Consider the following 14,840-nt stretch of genomic DNA (forward strand, 5'->3'; position numbering starts at 1 on the left):
CAGCGCCTGTCATGGCCGCGCCAGCCCAGGCCCCAGCCCCTCACGGCCCGAGACTCGATCGGCCCAAAGTTGATGTGGGCGTATCGATAGAGGAATGGAACGTGTTCATCCGCTGTTGGAATGTATTCCGCGCCGGCTCAGGCATAGGGAATGCCCAGGCCCCATTCCAGCTGTTTCAGTGCGCTGGGCCTGTACTTGGAGACAGCCTGTTGAAAGCCGTCCCCGACGCCGCTTCCGGACCCTTGCCAGATCTGATCGCCGTCATGCGTTCCCTAGCTGTCATCCCAGTCGCTACATGCGTCCTGCGCACCGAGCTACTCCAGTTACGCCAGGAACGCGACGAGACATTCCGCGCATTCGCTGCCAGAGTGCGGGGTAAAGCAGAGACATGCGCTTATAATGCGGTATGCGAGTGTGGTAAAGACGTGGACTATACCGACCACATTATCCGTGATGTTCTGCTCAATGGCATCTATGACTCGGACATACGCCGCGAGACGCTGGGGACATCTGATGTCCTGGTCAAGCCAGTTAACGATGTAATTGCACTCGTCGAGAACAAAGAGATGGCCCGTAACGCTCTCCCGTCGTCCTCCCTATCAGCCATGTCGTCATTCCGGCGCCTGCAGACGACTCCACAGACGAGCCCCGCCCCGAGCCCTGCGGCCGGGGCTAAACGTGCCTCGTGCCCGGAATGTAAGAGCGTCTTCAACGTCTTCACGGAGGGGCCTCGCGGGTGGAATCCGAAGCCTCACCTGGTGTGCATCAGCTGCTACAGGGCCCGCCGACGACAGAGGCGTCAACAGCCGTCATCCGACAGTCAACATGCCGCCATGGGGTCGGAGCTGGTCTCCCAGGTCTCGTCGGTGCGAGCTGGAGCCCGCCCTGGCCGACGTCCCGGGAGCCATCGCCGACGCGCGCGCCCCTACGTCGCACGGCTGTCTCAACAGCCTGCACCTATCAGACTCGAGCACCACATCTTCTCCAAAGGCGAATGGAGACGAGCCAGGATGAGAGACCACCCCCGAGCATTGATCACCATCTCGATGGACTCGCCAGTCGGGCTGAGGTGATGCACCCAGACAACCGGGGGCTCGGACCGACGGAGCTGCGGATATCCGCCGTCGCGGACACTGGCGCGCAGTCGGACCTTTGGTCTCTGGAGGAGTTCCTGGCTGCGGTTTCGCGCGGGACGACTTGCGACCCGTCAGCCTCAGCCTGTCGGCCGCCAACCGCTCCCCTATAGCCATCGGAGGGGAGCGTTCTTTCGCCAGGCTCTCGACGACCTGCAGCGGGGGGCGTGTTACATCCTGCCGTTCCATGGTATATCCGTGAGCAGCTCAGTCCGGGCCATGTACCTATCCCTACGAGTCGTGCTCAACCTCGGCCTCTTGCCCGTGGGCTTCCCGTCGGACGACATTGCAGGGGGCCCCAGGACGGGTGTGGCCCTGACACTGGCTGACAACGCCAGACCAGCCCTTATCCGTCAATGCGACGAGGGTCAAACCAACGGCGGCGGCGGATGGCCAAGGTGACCCCCAGGACGCCCAGTGCTCATGTCCTCAGCGCACGTGTCCCCCCCGGCGCGCCCCGCAGCTCTGCCGGTTCCCTTGTACCGCCAGAGAACAACAGCCGGATGAAAGGTGGCTGCTCGGGAGATATGCCTCGTCGACATTCAATACTTGCCCCCATCGGGCACTACCATGCATGGAGGGGCCACCTATCGAGATGCACGTGGACCCCGCAGGCTACGCCTAAGGCATGCCACACCGCGGCTACAGTGCCCTCTACACTGGCAGCGGAGGGTCCACGATGACCCTCCTGCGGGACGAAGCCCTCGGGGTCATTGAACGCGTACCATACGGCGAGCCAAGTGGCGTGGTGCCATCGCATGGTAGTCACTCGGAAGCACGACGGTTCCCCCCGCGCAGGACCGTGGACCTCTCCCCCCTCAACAAGTTCTGCCAACGTGAGACATTCGCCACTGAGTCCCCCGTTCCACCTTGCACGCCGTGTCCCGAAGGGCACCTGGAAGACCGTCACGGATGCTGGAACGGCTTACCACAGCGTCCCCCCTGCGTGAGTCGGGATCGCCCCACCTCATCCTACCTTCCTCACGCCCTTCGGCCGTTGCGCTACACCCAGGGCCACACCAGGGTTCCTGTCCTCAGGGGATGGCTACAACGTCCGGTTTGACGGCCGTCCTCTCAGAACTATGAACGCCAAGGAACGTGTGTGGATAGACACCATCCACTATGACACCCGGAACTGGAGGGGGGGGGCAAACACTGGTGGGAGGACCATCGGACTTCCTGACGCGTGTCGGCCGGTCGGCATCGTGTTGAACCCGGACAAGCTTCAGTTCGCGGAGAGGTGTGTCGACTTCGCCGGCTTCAGGGTGTCGGAATCTACCATCGAACCGCTCCCGAAATACTTGGACGCCATCCGGGACTTCCCCACCCCAGGCTCCACGACGGACATCAGGAGTTGGTTGGGGCCTCGGTCAACCAGGTGGCTAACTACGCCCAGCTGCGTGACACGATGGCCCCATTTAAAGCCGTTCCTTCAGGCCCGCGCTGTGTGTTCCTATGGTCCCCCGTTCTGGAGGAGGCCTTCCAGACGTCCAAGCAAGCCATAATGGAGGCCATCCGCGAGGGCGTGGAGATCTACGACATGCAGAAGCGTACCTGCCTCCGCCCTGACTGGTCCATGCGTGGCATTGGCTACTTCCTGCTCCAGTAACATTGTCACTGTGCCTCGGGCATACCGGACTGCTGTCCAGGAGGATGGAGGATCACCCTCGCGGGTTCGCGTTTCCTGTCCCCTGCGGAGCAGCGCTATGCGGCCGTAGAGGGAGAGGCCCTAGCTGTGGCCTGGGGTCTGGAACAGACGCGGTACTTCACGCAGGGGTCCGACAACCTCGTCGTGGTCACCGACCATAAGCCATTGGTGAAGATCTTTGGTGACCGTACGCTGGATGAGATAACAAACTCGCGTCTGTTTAGACTCAAGCAGCGCACCCTCCCATGGCGCTTCGACATTGTGCATCTGCCTGGCAAGAGCAACTATGCCGCTGATGCCACGTCAAGGCATCCTTCCCCCTCGGGCTCAGCGAACGGCCTCTCACTGGGGCTGCCGAGCGGGCCTGACGCCGTGGAGTCAGCACTCATGGCCTCCATCCGCGACGACGCACGGGGAGCTCGTGAGCCGTCTCTTGGCCCCTCCTCGCACGGGAGACAGCGGCTGACGGATGCCTCGGCCACCTCCTCCAACTCATCGAGCAGGAGGGTGGGATTGACGTTAACGACCCTGCCCTGGCGAGTCTGTCATCGGTCTGTGAGTCCGTCTACGACAGGACGGCGTCCTGCTCTATCGGGACCGCGTCGTGGTCCCCCCATCCCTCCGTGGGAGAGTCCTTCGGCATCTCCATGCCGCTCACCAGGGGACCTCAACGATGGGGGCAGCATGCCCGAGCCATAGTTTACTGGCCCGGGATGTCCGGGGACATTCAGGCCACCAGGGACGGGTGTGCAGACTGCAACCGCAATGCTCCATCACAGGCGGCTACACCCCCCTTGCCGTCACAACCCCCCCCGTCCACGCCATTCGAGGCGGTGTTTGCTGACTTCTTCGACTATGGGGGCCGCCACTAACTAGTTGTCGGGGATCGGCTTTCGGGCTGGGTAGAGGTCCTGAGTTCTACGGCGGGTACTGCCCTGGGCGGGCTCAGCTGGCCCTGGTCCAACACCTCCGCTCGTTTCTTCGCTACCTTCGGCGTACCGGAGGAGCTCTCGAGCGACGGTGGTCCGGAATTCAAGGCGAGCCACACTGAGGACTTCCTCCGCTTATGGCACGTCAAACACCGTGTGTCCTCCGTTAGCTTTCCGCAGTCGAATGGGAGGGGAGGGCGGAAGTTGCGGTAAGACTGCTAAGCGCCTCCTGATGTCCAACACCGGCCCGTCGGGCAGCCTTGATCAGGACCGCTTCCTGCGTGCTATGCTGCAGTTGCGGAACACGCCTGACCCCGACTGCAACCTCTCGCCGGCGCAGATCATCTTCGGCCGCCCCCTTCGTGGCTCGCTCTCCTTCGTGAACCGCCTCGAGAAGTTCTCGAACCCGCATATCCGCCCGCTATGGCGCGAGGCATGGGCGGCGAAGGCGGACGCCCTTCGGACCCGTATGTCCCGTACCACCGAGTCTCTGGGGACTCACTCAAGACCGCTCCGCCCATTGGCACTCGGCAAAAGGGTATTCCTCCAGAACCAGCAAGGCCCGAGCCCCCGCCAAATGGGACAGGTCAGGGATCGTGGTGGAGTCGCTGGACCATGACCAGTATCGGATCAGGGTTGACGGTTCGGGACGTCTGACACTGCGCAACCGGCGGTTTCCTCCGTGCCTACACGCCGGCCCACACCCTGCCGCCCATGAGCAGTCGGCCACGCCGTCGCCGCCGCCCGCTGCCCTGGGACATCAGCCCCCAACTATCCGCCCGGGCTGGGCGACGCCCCAGGGCTTGCTCAGCGGCCGGCTGATGGTCCCCGCGACTCGGCTATGGGCGCTTCCCCACCGGCGCTTGCTGATGAGGCGTCCTCTGACCTCACCGTTCCTACGGGTGCCTTCCTGGGCGCACCGCCCAGATTCGTAGTATACCCCCAGGGGGCTATACTACGAATCAAGATTTTCGTTTAGCAAGCTAACTTCAGGGGTTTCCGGTCCTACGAAGCTGGTTCACTTTTTAGCAGGCTAGATAACTTATTCTGAACGGCTAGCCTCCGGAGCAGGATAGGTTCCAGGATAAAAGCACTGCCTGCTGACCAATCAGAGCTCAGTGTGCGGAGTTTAAAGCGATCAATTCATATGACAGGAGGAGAAAGGAAATACAGTTTAAACTGCCGTTGCAGGAAAGACAGCCGGCCAAAATCACCGACTGTGTGAACGTGAAAATTAATAGAATATCCCCTCCCATCTTCAGAGCAATCTGACTATTATAACATTAGCGTTAAGAAAGCTTACTTAAATATCTGCCACGACATAAGTAACCGGATCAGAGTAACATTAAGTACAGTCCGCGGCACTGTGAGTGCAGACGTAGATGTGTCCCATTATCATTCATATCATATCACATCATAATGTATCATATATTTCCTTATTTGAGTCAGCTTCTTGAGCCGTATCTGGCCGTGCAACACTCACAGTGTCACATACTGTATGCAGAAGTATTATTTTAAGCAACACATTAAATTGACGAAACACTCGAGTCAAATTCTCCTAATTAAAGTCAGATCCACTCGTGTCTTGGACGGGGCAGTGATTTCATAAACCTGTTAATGTACGCATTCAAACACTTTTTCTTTTACCAGCTGTATTCACCTTGCAGGTGCAGCTATGTGGCTTTTATCCTGGGTAAAGTGTTTAAGTCATGGATGTTTAAAGTTTAACTTCCTCATATTTGACTAATATTAAAGTTCACTTTTAATTCAGGAAGTATGACGCTGCGCTGTCAGTACGCTTCTCCGTGTTTGAGATTGGTCGAATGCTCCAAATACCACCCCTTTCATGTGAACGCGCACCTAACTAGATAGGACACGGCGGCTTGAGCGATCCACTTGATATTCAGCGTCGTAGTACAGTTTAGCGCCAGCGCGTATGTTTTGGATTACGCCAACCGGCTAACTCCAACATATCCAGGTTAAGTTGAACCAGCTTCGTAGTACAGGCCTCTGGTGTGTGTGTGTGTGTGTGTGTGTGTGTGTGTGTGTGTGTGTGTGTGTGTGTGTGTGTGGTGTGTGTGTGTGTGTGTGTGTGTGGGTGTGTGTGTGTGTGTGTGTGTGTGTGTGTGTGTGTGTGTGGTGTGGTGTGTGTGTGTGTGTGTGTGTGGTGTGTTTTGTGTACACATTTTCTGTAAAATCTCCTGAATTTGAATCGTGTGATGGATCATATTACGACCTAATAAAAACACAACAATCAATATATACAAAATAACAGTCACTTCAATATTTTGAGAATGTACATCAGTGCAAATTGTCCATAGAATGTGCATTGTTGCAATATTGTCCATAGCAGCGTAAAAAGTGTCCGGTGTCAAGGCCACCGTCCATTTCTACTGATGATTGACGATAAGTGTTTTTCTCTGTAAACCAGGATTTCATAACAAAATTCAACAGACTCACATGGATTGGACTGACGGACGTAAAAAACGAAGATACTTGGAAGTGGGTGGATGGCACTCCACTCAACAAAAGGTTAGCTCATAGCTTTTTTTTCAAATGACATTAAATCAAAAAAGCGTCTTGTAGATGTTCATGTTAGATTAATAAATATATCTAAAATGATTCAAAGGGAACATTTAATTGTGCAATTTAAACCAGTTTATCAGATGCATCTTGTGTTATGTTTGTTGTTAAAGAGGATTTGTGTTTTGGTTTCAGCTACTGGGGACCCGAGGAGCCGAACAGCTTTGAAGACAATGTGGAGGACTGTGTAGAAATAAGGTTTTTTGACCTGGAGAACAGCTGGAATGATATTCAATGTGGAGATCAAAACTTCTGGATCTGTGAAAAGATGTTAGCTATATAACGCAACATAATAATGAAATAAACTCCACCTTCAAAACAGACAAGGAGGCACATGCGCAGATACAGATAGAGAAGCAAACCAGATTTAAAGTCTTTAGGAATATCTGATTTGTGGCTTTGTAATAAGGAAGGAAATGTTTTGAGCGCGTTTGACCTCAACAGCACTCTCAGTGCATGTACATGTCTGTTTGTTTAAAATACATTTATTACACTGGCTTATTTGTATTTATACCATTACTGAAAGTGAAAGCAATGGAATAACCTAAGCTGTTTGAATTAAGATCATTCCTATTGAACTAGATGTATGTTTAAAGTCTTGTTTCTGCAGATGCTCTAAACCCCATCTGATAATTCAATGGATGGTTGCCAATATTTACAAATAATCATGTGATAATAATTGAAATGTGTGTAATGATTGCTTGGCATTATGTCTGGGAAGGAGAATACAACTAATTTTCTATCCTCTGGCACAATAAATGAATCAATTAAATGTTAAAATGTCAAGTATTCGGTATTGCATTAAACAACAGTTTACTGTATTGTTTTTTTTTTATTCAAATAATAATAAACCACCAGCTGTCATGCAGCTTTACTTCAAATACTTTGTCAGTGCTGCAGCTACAAATATTCACCTTCTGAGCACATCTATCTTTCAGTCTACAGATAGATGGATGGGTATAGATAGCTATACTAGATAGATAGATAGATAGATAGATCGATCGATCGATCGATCGATAGATACATAGATAGATAGATAGATATATATTAGATAGATAGATAGATACATAGATAGATACATAGATACATAGATAGATACATAGATAGATGTGAACTGTGACATTAAAACATTTTGTGATAATAGAAAGCCCCACCATGTAGTTTGAGGGTCACCTAACACCTTTCAAACCACCAGCCCTCAGTTTCCTGATGACGTGGCAAACACATGCGTAAATAGAAATGATAGTTACTTTCCGTGCACAGTTGAGGGTGATGAATGTCAAACGCACACGCTGCAGACTTTGATGACATCAGGCAGCACGGACCAAACTGCACCTTCAGTACAGCTGGACACCATGGGTGAAATGTCCATCTTTATGAATGTAGAGGAATTATCGGTTTACCACAGCCGGAGCAAAAGGGAGACAAAATGAACAGAAAATATTTATGAAAATGTGTCTATCCTTAATCAGGGGCCACACAGACCTGGAACTGCACCCTCAGGTAATAAACATATTACATTGTTTTACACACAGGCACACAAACAGGACAAGACTATATTAGTTTAATATAGTCAAGGTGTGACTTTTGCTCACAAACCCTTTTTACTTGTGGTACTCTTTCCAAGCACTTTCTGTATCCTTTAATTTACTTGAACCTGAAATACAAAGAAGCACATTGTAAACATTACATTTTACCTTCAGATGCTAAAGAGGTGAAGCGTAGTTCCTGCAGAGCTGCTGAAGTTTTTCTGCGTCTATTCCTTCTGACTGGACTCATACCTCTGGTTTACCTTTGTGAGTACTTTGTTAGCTTGTTTATAAAACACAAAAGGAGTTTACTGGTTGTCAGTGTTTCTTTATGCATTTGTTTATGTGTCAAACACAGTAATTAACAGCAACTCGGAGTGGAAAATGGAGATGGCCCTGTTACAAAACAGTTACAACAACCTGACAATACAGAAAGATCAGCTACAGACAAGTTACAACATCCTGTCTGAAGAAAGAGAGAAACAAATCATATACCTGACCAGTGAAATAAATGATCTTCAGAGAAAACTTCAAGGTAATTACAAGTGTAAATGTTCAGTGTTTAAAGAGTTAGGTGCCGAGGAAGAAAGATTACATTTCTGTGGCAAAGAAATGCCATCAATAATCTGTCTCCTCTACTCTCAACGCAGAAACCAGTCGCAGCGTTGCCTGAGAAGAAGTTCAGAGGACATCAAGAAGAAATCGGGAAAGATCAATGATGTCTCTCACATCCGGCGACAGATACTTTTGAGCAACAGGGAGGGACGGGGGTAACCATATCCCACCCATGTGCAAACAAACTGTAACAATATTGCTTGAATTAGGTAGACAGGACACTTTTTTTATATTTACATTACCCACCCTAGCTTTAAAAATGACTCGTAGTAATTAATGTGTCCTCCTAAACCATGACACCCTGACAGTGAGCCAGCATGCATGATACCAGGACCTTCAAACTGAAGCAGAATGTTAAAGGTAGGGTAGGTAATTCACTTCAGAAACACTTTTTGTCATATTCCATGGAATGCTCTTAACATCCCGATAGCAATGAATACATTAAATGATTTGACAATAAATACATTAAAAAAATGTAATCTGTGGAAGCCGTGGCGCTGTAAAAAGCATGACCAATCATCTGAGCAGGCCCGGCTAAAATAACTGGATGGCCTACCTGCCTGTCAGCCTTCAATCTCGTGCACAAACTTATCTCGTGCCCTCATTGGTCATGTGCGCGTTCGTGTGTGTTGGAGGAGGGGCTCTGTAAGGACTCTGAAGGAAGGGACAGATTTTTTCGGCTGCATACTTTCAAATTCTAGCGCACTCGAGCTGGTTTCTCCATTCTTACCTACCCTACCTTTAAAGGGGACCTATCATGCAAAATGCACTTTTGTACGTCTTTTATACATGAATATGTGTCCCCGGTGTTCCAGGGAACTCACCAAGTGTCAGAAAACACAACCCTCTCTATTTTCCTCCATACCCAAATCTCTAAAAACGGGGCTGCAACGGATCTGATCAAAACTGATCCAGATTTGAACACTGTCCTGACGTCAGGACGGTGGCGCTACGGCTATTGGGCCAACTCTCCACCTATCAGGGGAATGTGGGGTTGGGCCACGGCCGGCCATTGCCGCTCGAAAGCGCTGGAGACGCTGTAGTACATATGCCAGGCCTGTAAGTGGCGCTGTAGTCTGCCACAAAAGCAGCGAAGAAAACTTCCCGCGCATGGTTGCCATGGTTGCCCTTCTGTTTATTCTCCGCTGTGGCTTTTTTTCTCCCTCCCCGAGGCAAGCGTTTGCTCCCGCTGCTGTAATTCAATGCAATCCCTCCCCGTCGAGGCAAGCACTGTAATTCTCTCCGGTTAGTCCACCAGCAGATGACAAACACCCACCTCTCCGCCTCTTCCAAGGAACGAGGGGACCATGCGGCAGAGTTTCAGTTAGGTTTTCTTTCGCCGGTCAAGATGTCCGTTAAAGTTTAAATCTTCCGGACAAAATTAGAAAAGTGCCGGTCAAAGGTCTTCTTTGTTATTTATTGAGCTTTAAAACAAATGAATAACGACTCTATATAATAATATAATAAAACACGGAGGATGGAGATCTCCCCCCTCTTCTGACAGCCCAGCAGCTGTTCAGAGCACGCTCCCCTCTCCTGCAGGGGGGCGTGGTCAGCTGCAGCTCACAGAATCAGCCCCCTGCAAAAACAGTGCTGGAAAGAGCAAATGGAGCGAAATGAGGCATGGCTAAAATGCAGGATCTGTTTGGTATTTTGAAAAAAAAACTATATTTATATACTTTATATAGGTATGGCCCTAGAATATATTGTTCAAATATAGCATGATAGGTGTCCTTTAAATGGGACCTATCATGCAAAATGCACTTTTGTACGTCTTTTATACATGAATATGTGTCCCGGGTGTTCCAGGGAACTCACCAAGTGTCCGAAAACACAACCCTCTCTATTTTCCTCCATACCCAAATCTCTAAAAAAGGGCCTGCAACGGATCTGATCAAAACTGATCCAGATTTGAACACTGTCCTGACGTCAGGACGGTGGCGCTACGGCTATTGGGCCAACTCCACCAATCAGGAGGAGACAGCCACGGCCATTGCCGTTCGAAAGCGCTGGAGACGCTGTAGTACATATGCCAGGCCTGTAGGTGGTGCTGTTCTCACATAATCAGCCCTTGCAAAAACAGGGCTAAAAAAGTGCAAATTGAGCGAAATGAGGCATGGCTAAAATGCATGATCTGTTTGGTATTTTGAAAAAAAAAAAGTATAAATATGCCTTATATAGGTATGGCCCTACACTATATTATTAAAATATAGCATGATATGTCCACTTTAAGTGAAAACACACCACGCCATTTATTTATACATCCAGCAGGTGGCAGTAAAACACTTCAGCCCTCTAAATAATACCTGGACTTTGACTATGTGCAGTGCAGCATTAATGACATCCAACACAAACAATAGTGAACCATAAACTGCAGCACTTTCTCAATAATTCAATTTAATTTATTTATTTTATCTCCAATAAATAATCTAATGGTGGGAACTTGTAATTTGATGCGCTGTGTTAAAAAAGAAGCCGTGTTAATCATTTTACCGTCACCGTGCAGTAGACACCCATATGTGATTTTGTTGTATTTAATGTTAAAATAACATAACACCTCTTGTATAACTCAAATGGAAACTGTGGTAATGTTTGTGTTACTTGTTTTTTAAAAGGAGGTATTTTCAACAAAATACAGCATTAAATAATGGAAAAAACTCTTACACAAAGATGCTGTTTTATCAGGGATGAACTCATGATTATGAGGTCTAATGTATAAGAAATGTAAGCAGTGTAAAATATTACTTCATTTGTGGTTTTGCAATAACATTTATCAAAAAAGATTCCCACTTGTTCTACAAGATATTAAGGGTTTTATTCACCTTTTATTGTTATTGTCTAATATGTTGAAATTCTTTCCAACAAATTAGACATTTATAAGGCTTGTAAATTGTTATGCTTGGTTTTAACAAAACGTTCAAGGTTAGTGACAAAAAGGCAAAGGAAAGACATTACAGTAAATGTAAATTGAAACAAGTTTGTCCTGTTCATAATTACCCTTAAAACTTGCCTCCTAATGTGATTTCAAACTAAGTAATGGGAGAAAAGGGCACACTCCTCCTAATGATTATCGGTAGCAGTTTAGTTTTAGTATTCTGCAGCTAATATCCCCTTTGTGTTAGCAGCCCTAAACTGAAACTCTGCACAGAAACACTATTTGGGTAAAGTAAAGGGAAGTTGCAGAAGAAACAATTTGAATTTTGTTCCCCATCGCTTACATAGAATGCATTAAAAGAAGAAAGAGCCTGTATTAACAGGAATGATGACTGCAGTAAAAACTGTCTTTTGAAATAGGTCTGCATATTGGCATGAGTATTTTGTATCAAATAAGGAAGCTATGAATTGTGTATCTTATGTTGGTTACTTAAAGAGAGACACAGCTGCGTGTCCTCAGCATAAAAACACATACTGTAAGCACCCACTTATATGGTGAAGGGGAAGCATTTACATACCCTGTCAAGCATTTGTACTTGTACAGCACATTATACCATCTTCAATAATAAAGATAAAAGATTTACCAATAGAAATAATTGTATTTAAAAATGAGTAAAAATGTGTAAACAGGATTTTGTCCGATTTGGTGGCTGATTAGTCCAATGCTAGATCACCTTTGCTTTGTCTTAGGATGACTTTTTAATGATTACAACTTACTTAAAATAAGAATTTGTCACATACATGAAGCTGATACAGGTTATCCTTTAGTGTGAGAAATGTATTCATCAGCCAATTAAGTTTCAGTGCAATAGTTTAATATAAGATAACTCAATAGCTGAATGGGAAAGATATATTACAAACTGTAAACTAAGACACGGCTTAGGGCACCCTAGCAACAACATGTTTCCCAAAGCCATGCTGGAAAATATCCCACAGAGATCTCGACACACAGCCGAGCAACCCTATAGGTGCGCCCACAAAGAGCCTGCCTAACCCTTGCATTGAAGCAAGTTTCAATGTTTACAACTTCCATGAGAAGATGTAGTAAAAAGTGGAGAAACGTACCGTATTGTGGTATGTCTGACAGAGGGAGCAAACTGTTTTAAAGGGCTGAGGATTAAAGTAGAATAACTGGGGTGTCAAGTGTGGCAACATTAAATCGTTCTCATTGCTCACAGGTCAGGCAGAAAGGTCTCCTTTACAGTTGTTTTCAGTTGCTAACACACACAAATCTCACATAAAGCCTAATTATTTAAACTCTCGCTCAAAGAGCAAAACCTGAGCTCAAATCTCCAAAACTCTAAACACATTTTCAGCTCTGCACCCAATTTGCAATTCAACTTGGCCCTTTTTGCTAAACACTGCACACGGTTCTCTAAGTAAGACACAGAAATCACACATTTTCACTTGTTTGCCATTTTCAAAACACTGCCATTAAAAATGCTACACACATGAACCAATCAACAAATACACATGCCAAATGACCATAACACGGAAATGTTTTATTGTTGACTCATCAATCAGGATGTAAGCAACAAGGCTCCACATAATACCTTTTTACACATGGATATATGGATAGCAGCAAGAGGAAGAGGTAGAGGGAAGATAAGAGTGAGAGGGAGGATGAACTGAAGTCAGTTGAAGACTTTATTTGCAGCATAACGGTTAAAGCTGTCTTTTCCATTTACTGTATCCGATAGAGAGCATACTTTTGGTTCACACAACTGCAACTGTGTTTGCTGTGCATACATTTTGTTGTGGAGAGAAATACAAATGTTTTGTTTCAACAGAATATTGGTGTTTCTGCACATGTTTGTGATGACAATGATGTGAGTGCTATCCAGGGACAACACTCAAGACGCTTCTTCTCTCGATGTTTAGCCAGGGAAGATATTGCTTGTGATGTGGATGAGGTGCTGTGGCCAGACCCAGCTAGGCGGCGAGATGCACCCGAAGCACTTTTCTCTCCTCTGTTTTTTTGTTTAAAAGTTTTCCTTTACATTTTACTGTGTTTGAGGCATCATTTTTGTTTGCACAACTGTTACTATTTGTTCTGCATGAAGGTTGCACCAATTTTTTCTGAGAAAATAAAGTATAACAACGGTATATTTTTGTCTCTGGACATATTTGTGTAGACTTGAGTGTGCTTTAGATAAAGCACTACTTTGTGTAGTTGGTTGGACAAAGTGTCTTGTACTATAAGTGAAGTTTGTGTCATTTGGTGAAGTGTTGATGTAGTTTTGGGTGCAGTTCCTCATTTTGCAAGAAAAACGAGGTGTTTTGCACTTTGGGTGTGTGGTTTTTAGAATTGTGTTAAGTGTTTTGAGAAAATGAGCCCTGTTGTCAAAAATGTGTTTTAGCAATTGAAAACAACTGTAATTAGGAGAATTTTGCCCACGGCCTCAGGGATGTCATTCCTGCCACATTCATTTTGAAGAGGAAGTTTATATTTCACAATTAAGTGTAAACATTTAACAGCATCTGAGAATCTCACAAACCTTAACTGTGGCTGCTCTGAAAAAAACATGTTCAGCTTGTCTTACTGGCATGCAATTTAACATAGTTTCAATTATGAGCATGAAACTGATGTGATGAACAGAGAGTTTATAGTTGTTGCTAATATTCAACCCATGTCCCTAGTTGGTATTTACATATATTGCTTTCAAAGTAAAACCCTAATAAAATACACATGAAATAATACATATACCGCAAAAATACGTACATGTTACACCAATACTCCTTAGTTACTACTAATTGTGACTTTGTTTAAATGCGTTCCAAAGTCTACCTTTTCAGGCAGCACTTAAACACCTAAACACTGTACAGAATAAACCTCCATTGACTTTAAAGGGGGTTTAAAGTCAATGTAGGTTTTTAAATGGTTTACATTGTTTGGAAAGTTTTTTACAAGTAGTAGAAACTCATATGATGCTGCAGTTACCCAAGGTACCCAAGGATCTGCAAAAGTTACAGCAAAGCAGAAAGTTATGAGTTCAGGAACAAAGGCAAATTACTCAAAAATGAGGAAGAAGAGAGTGTGAAAGAGAGAGATGAAGTTGAGAGAATCATTAAATACAAGAATATGTTTAGAAATAAGTGCCATTTAAGAAGACACTCTGATAAGACAGAAATCATAGTCAAAAAAAAAAACATTAACAACAATGTGTAAAGCACAGCTTGTCTTTTATATTCAATTTCAAACCTTAAAGGGGACCTATCATGCAAAATGCACTTTTGTTCGTCTTTTATACATGAATATGTCTCCCCGGTGTTCCAGGGAACTCACCAAGTGTCAGAAAACACAACCCCTCTCTATTTTCCTCCATACCCAAATCTCTAAAACAGGGGCTGCAACGGATCTGATAAAAACTGATCCAGATTTGAACACTGTCCTGACGTCAGGAAAGTGGCGCTACGGCTATTGGGCCAACTCCACCAATCAGGAGGAGACAGCCACGGCCATTGAGTT

This window comes from Trematomus bernacchii, unplaced genomic scaffold (genome assembly GCF_902827165.1).
Source record: "Trematomus bernacchii unplaced genomic scaffold, fTreBer1.1, whole genome shotgun sequence".
NCBI classification, from domain to species: domain Eukaryota; kingdom Metazoa; phylum Chordata; class Actinopteri; order Perciformes; family Nototheniidae; genus Trematomus; species Trematomus bernacchii.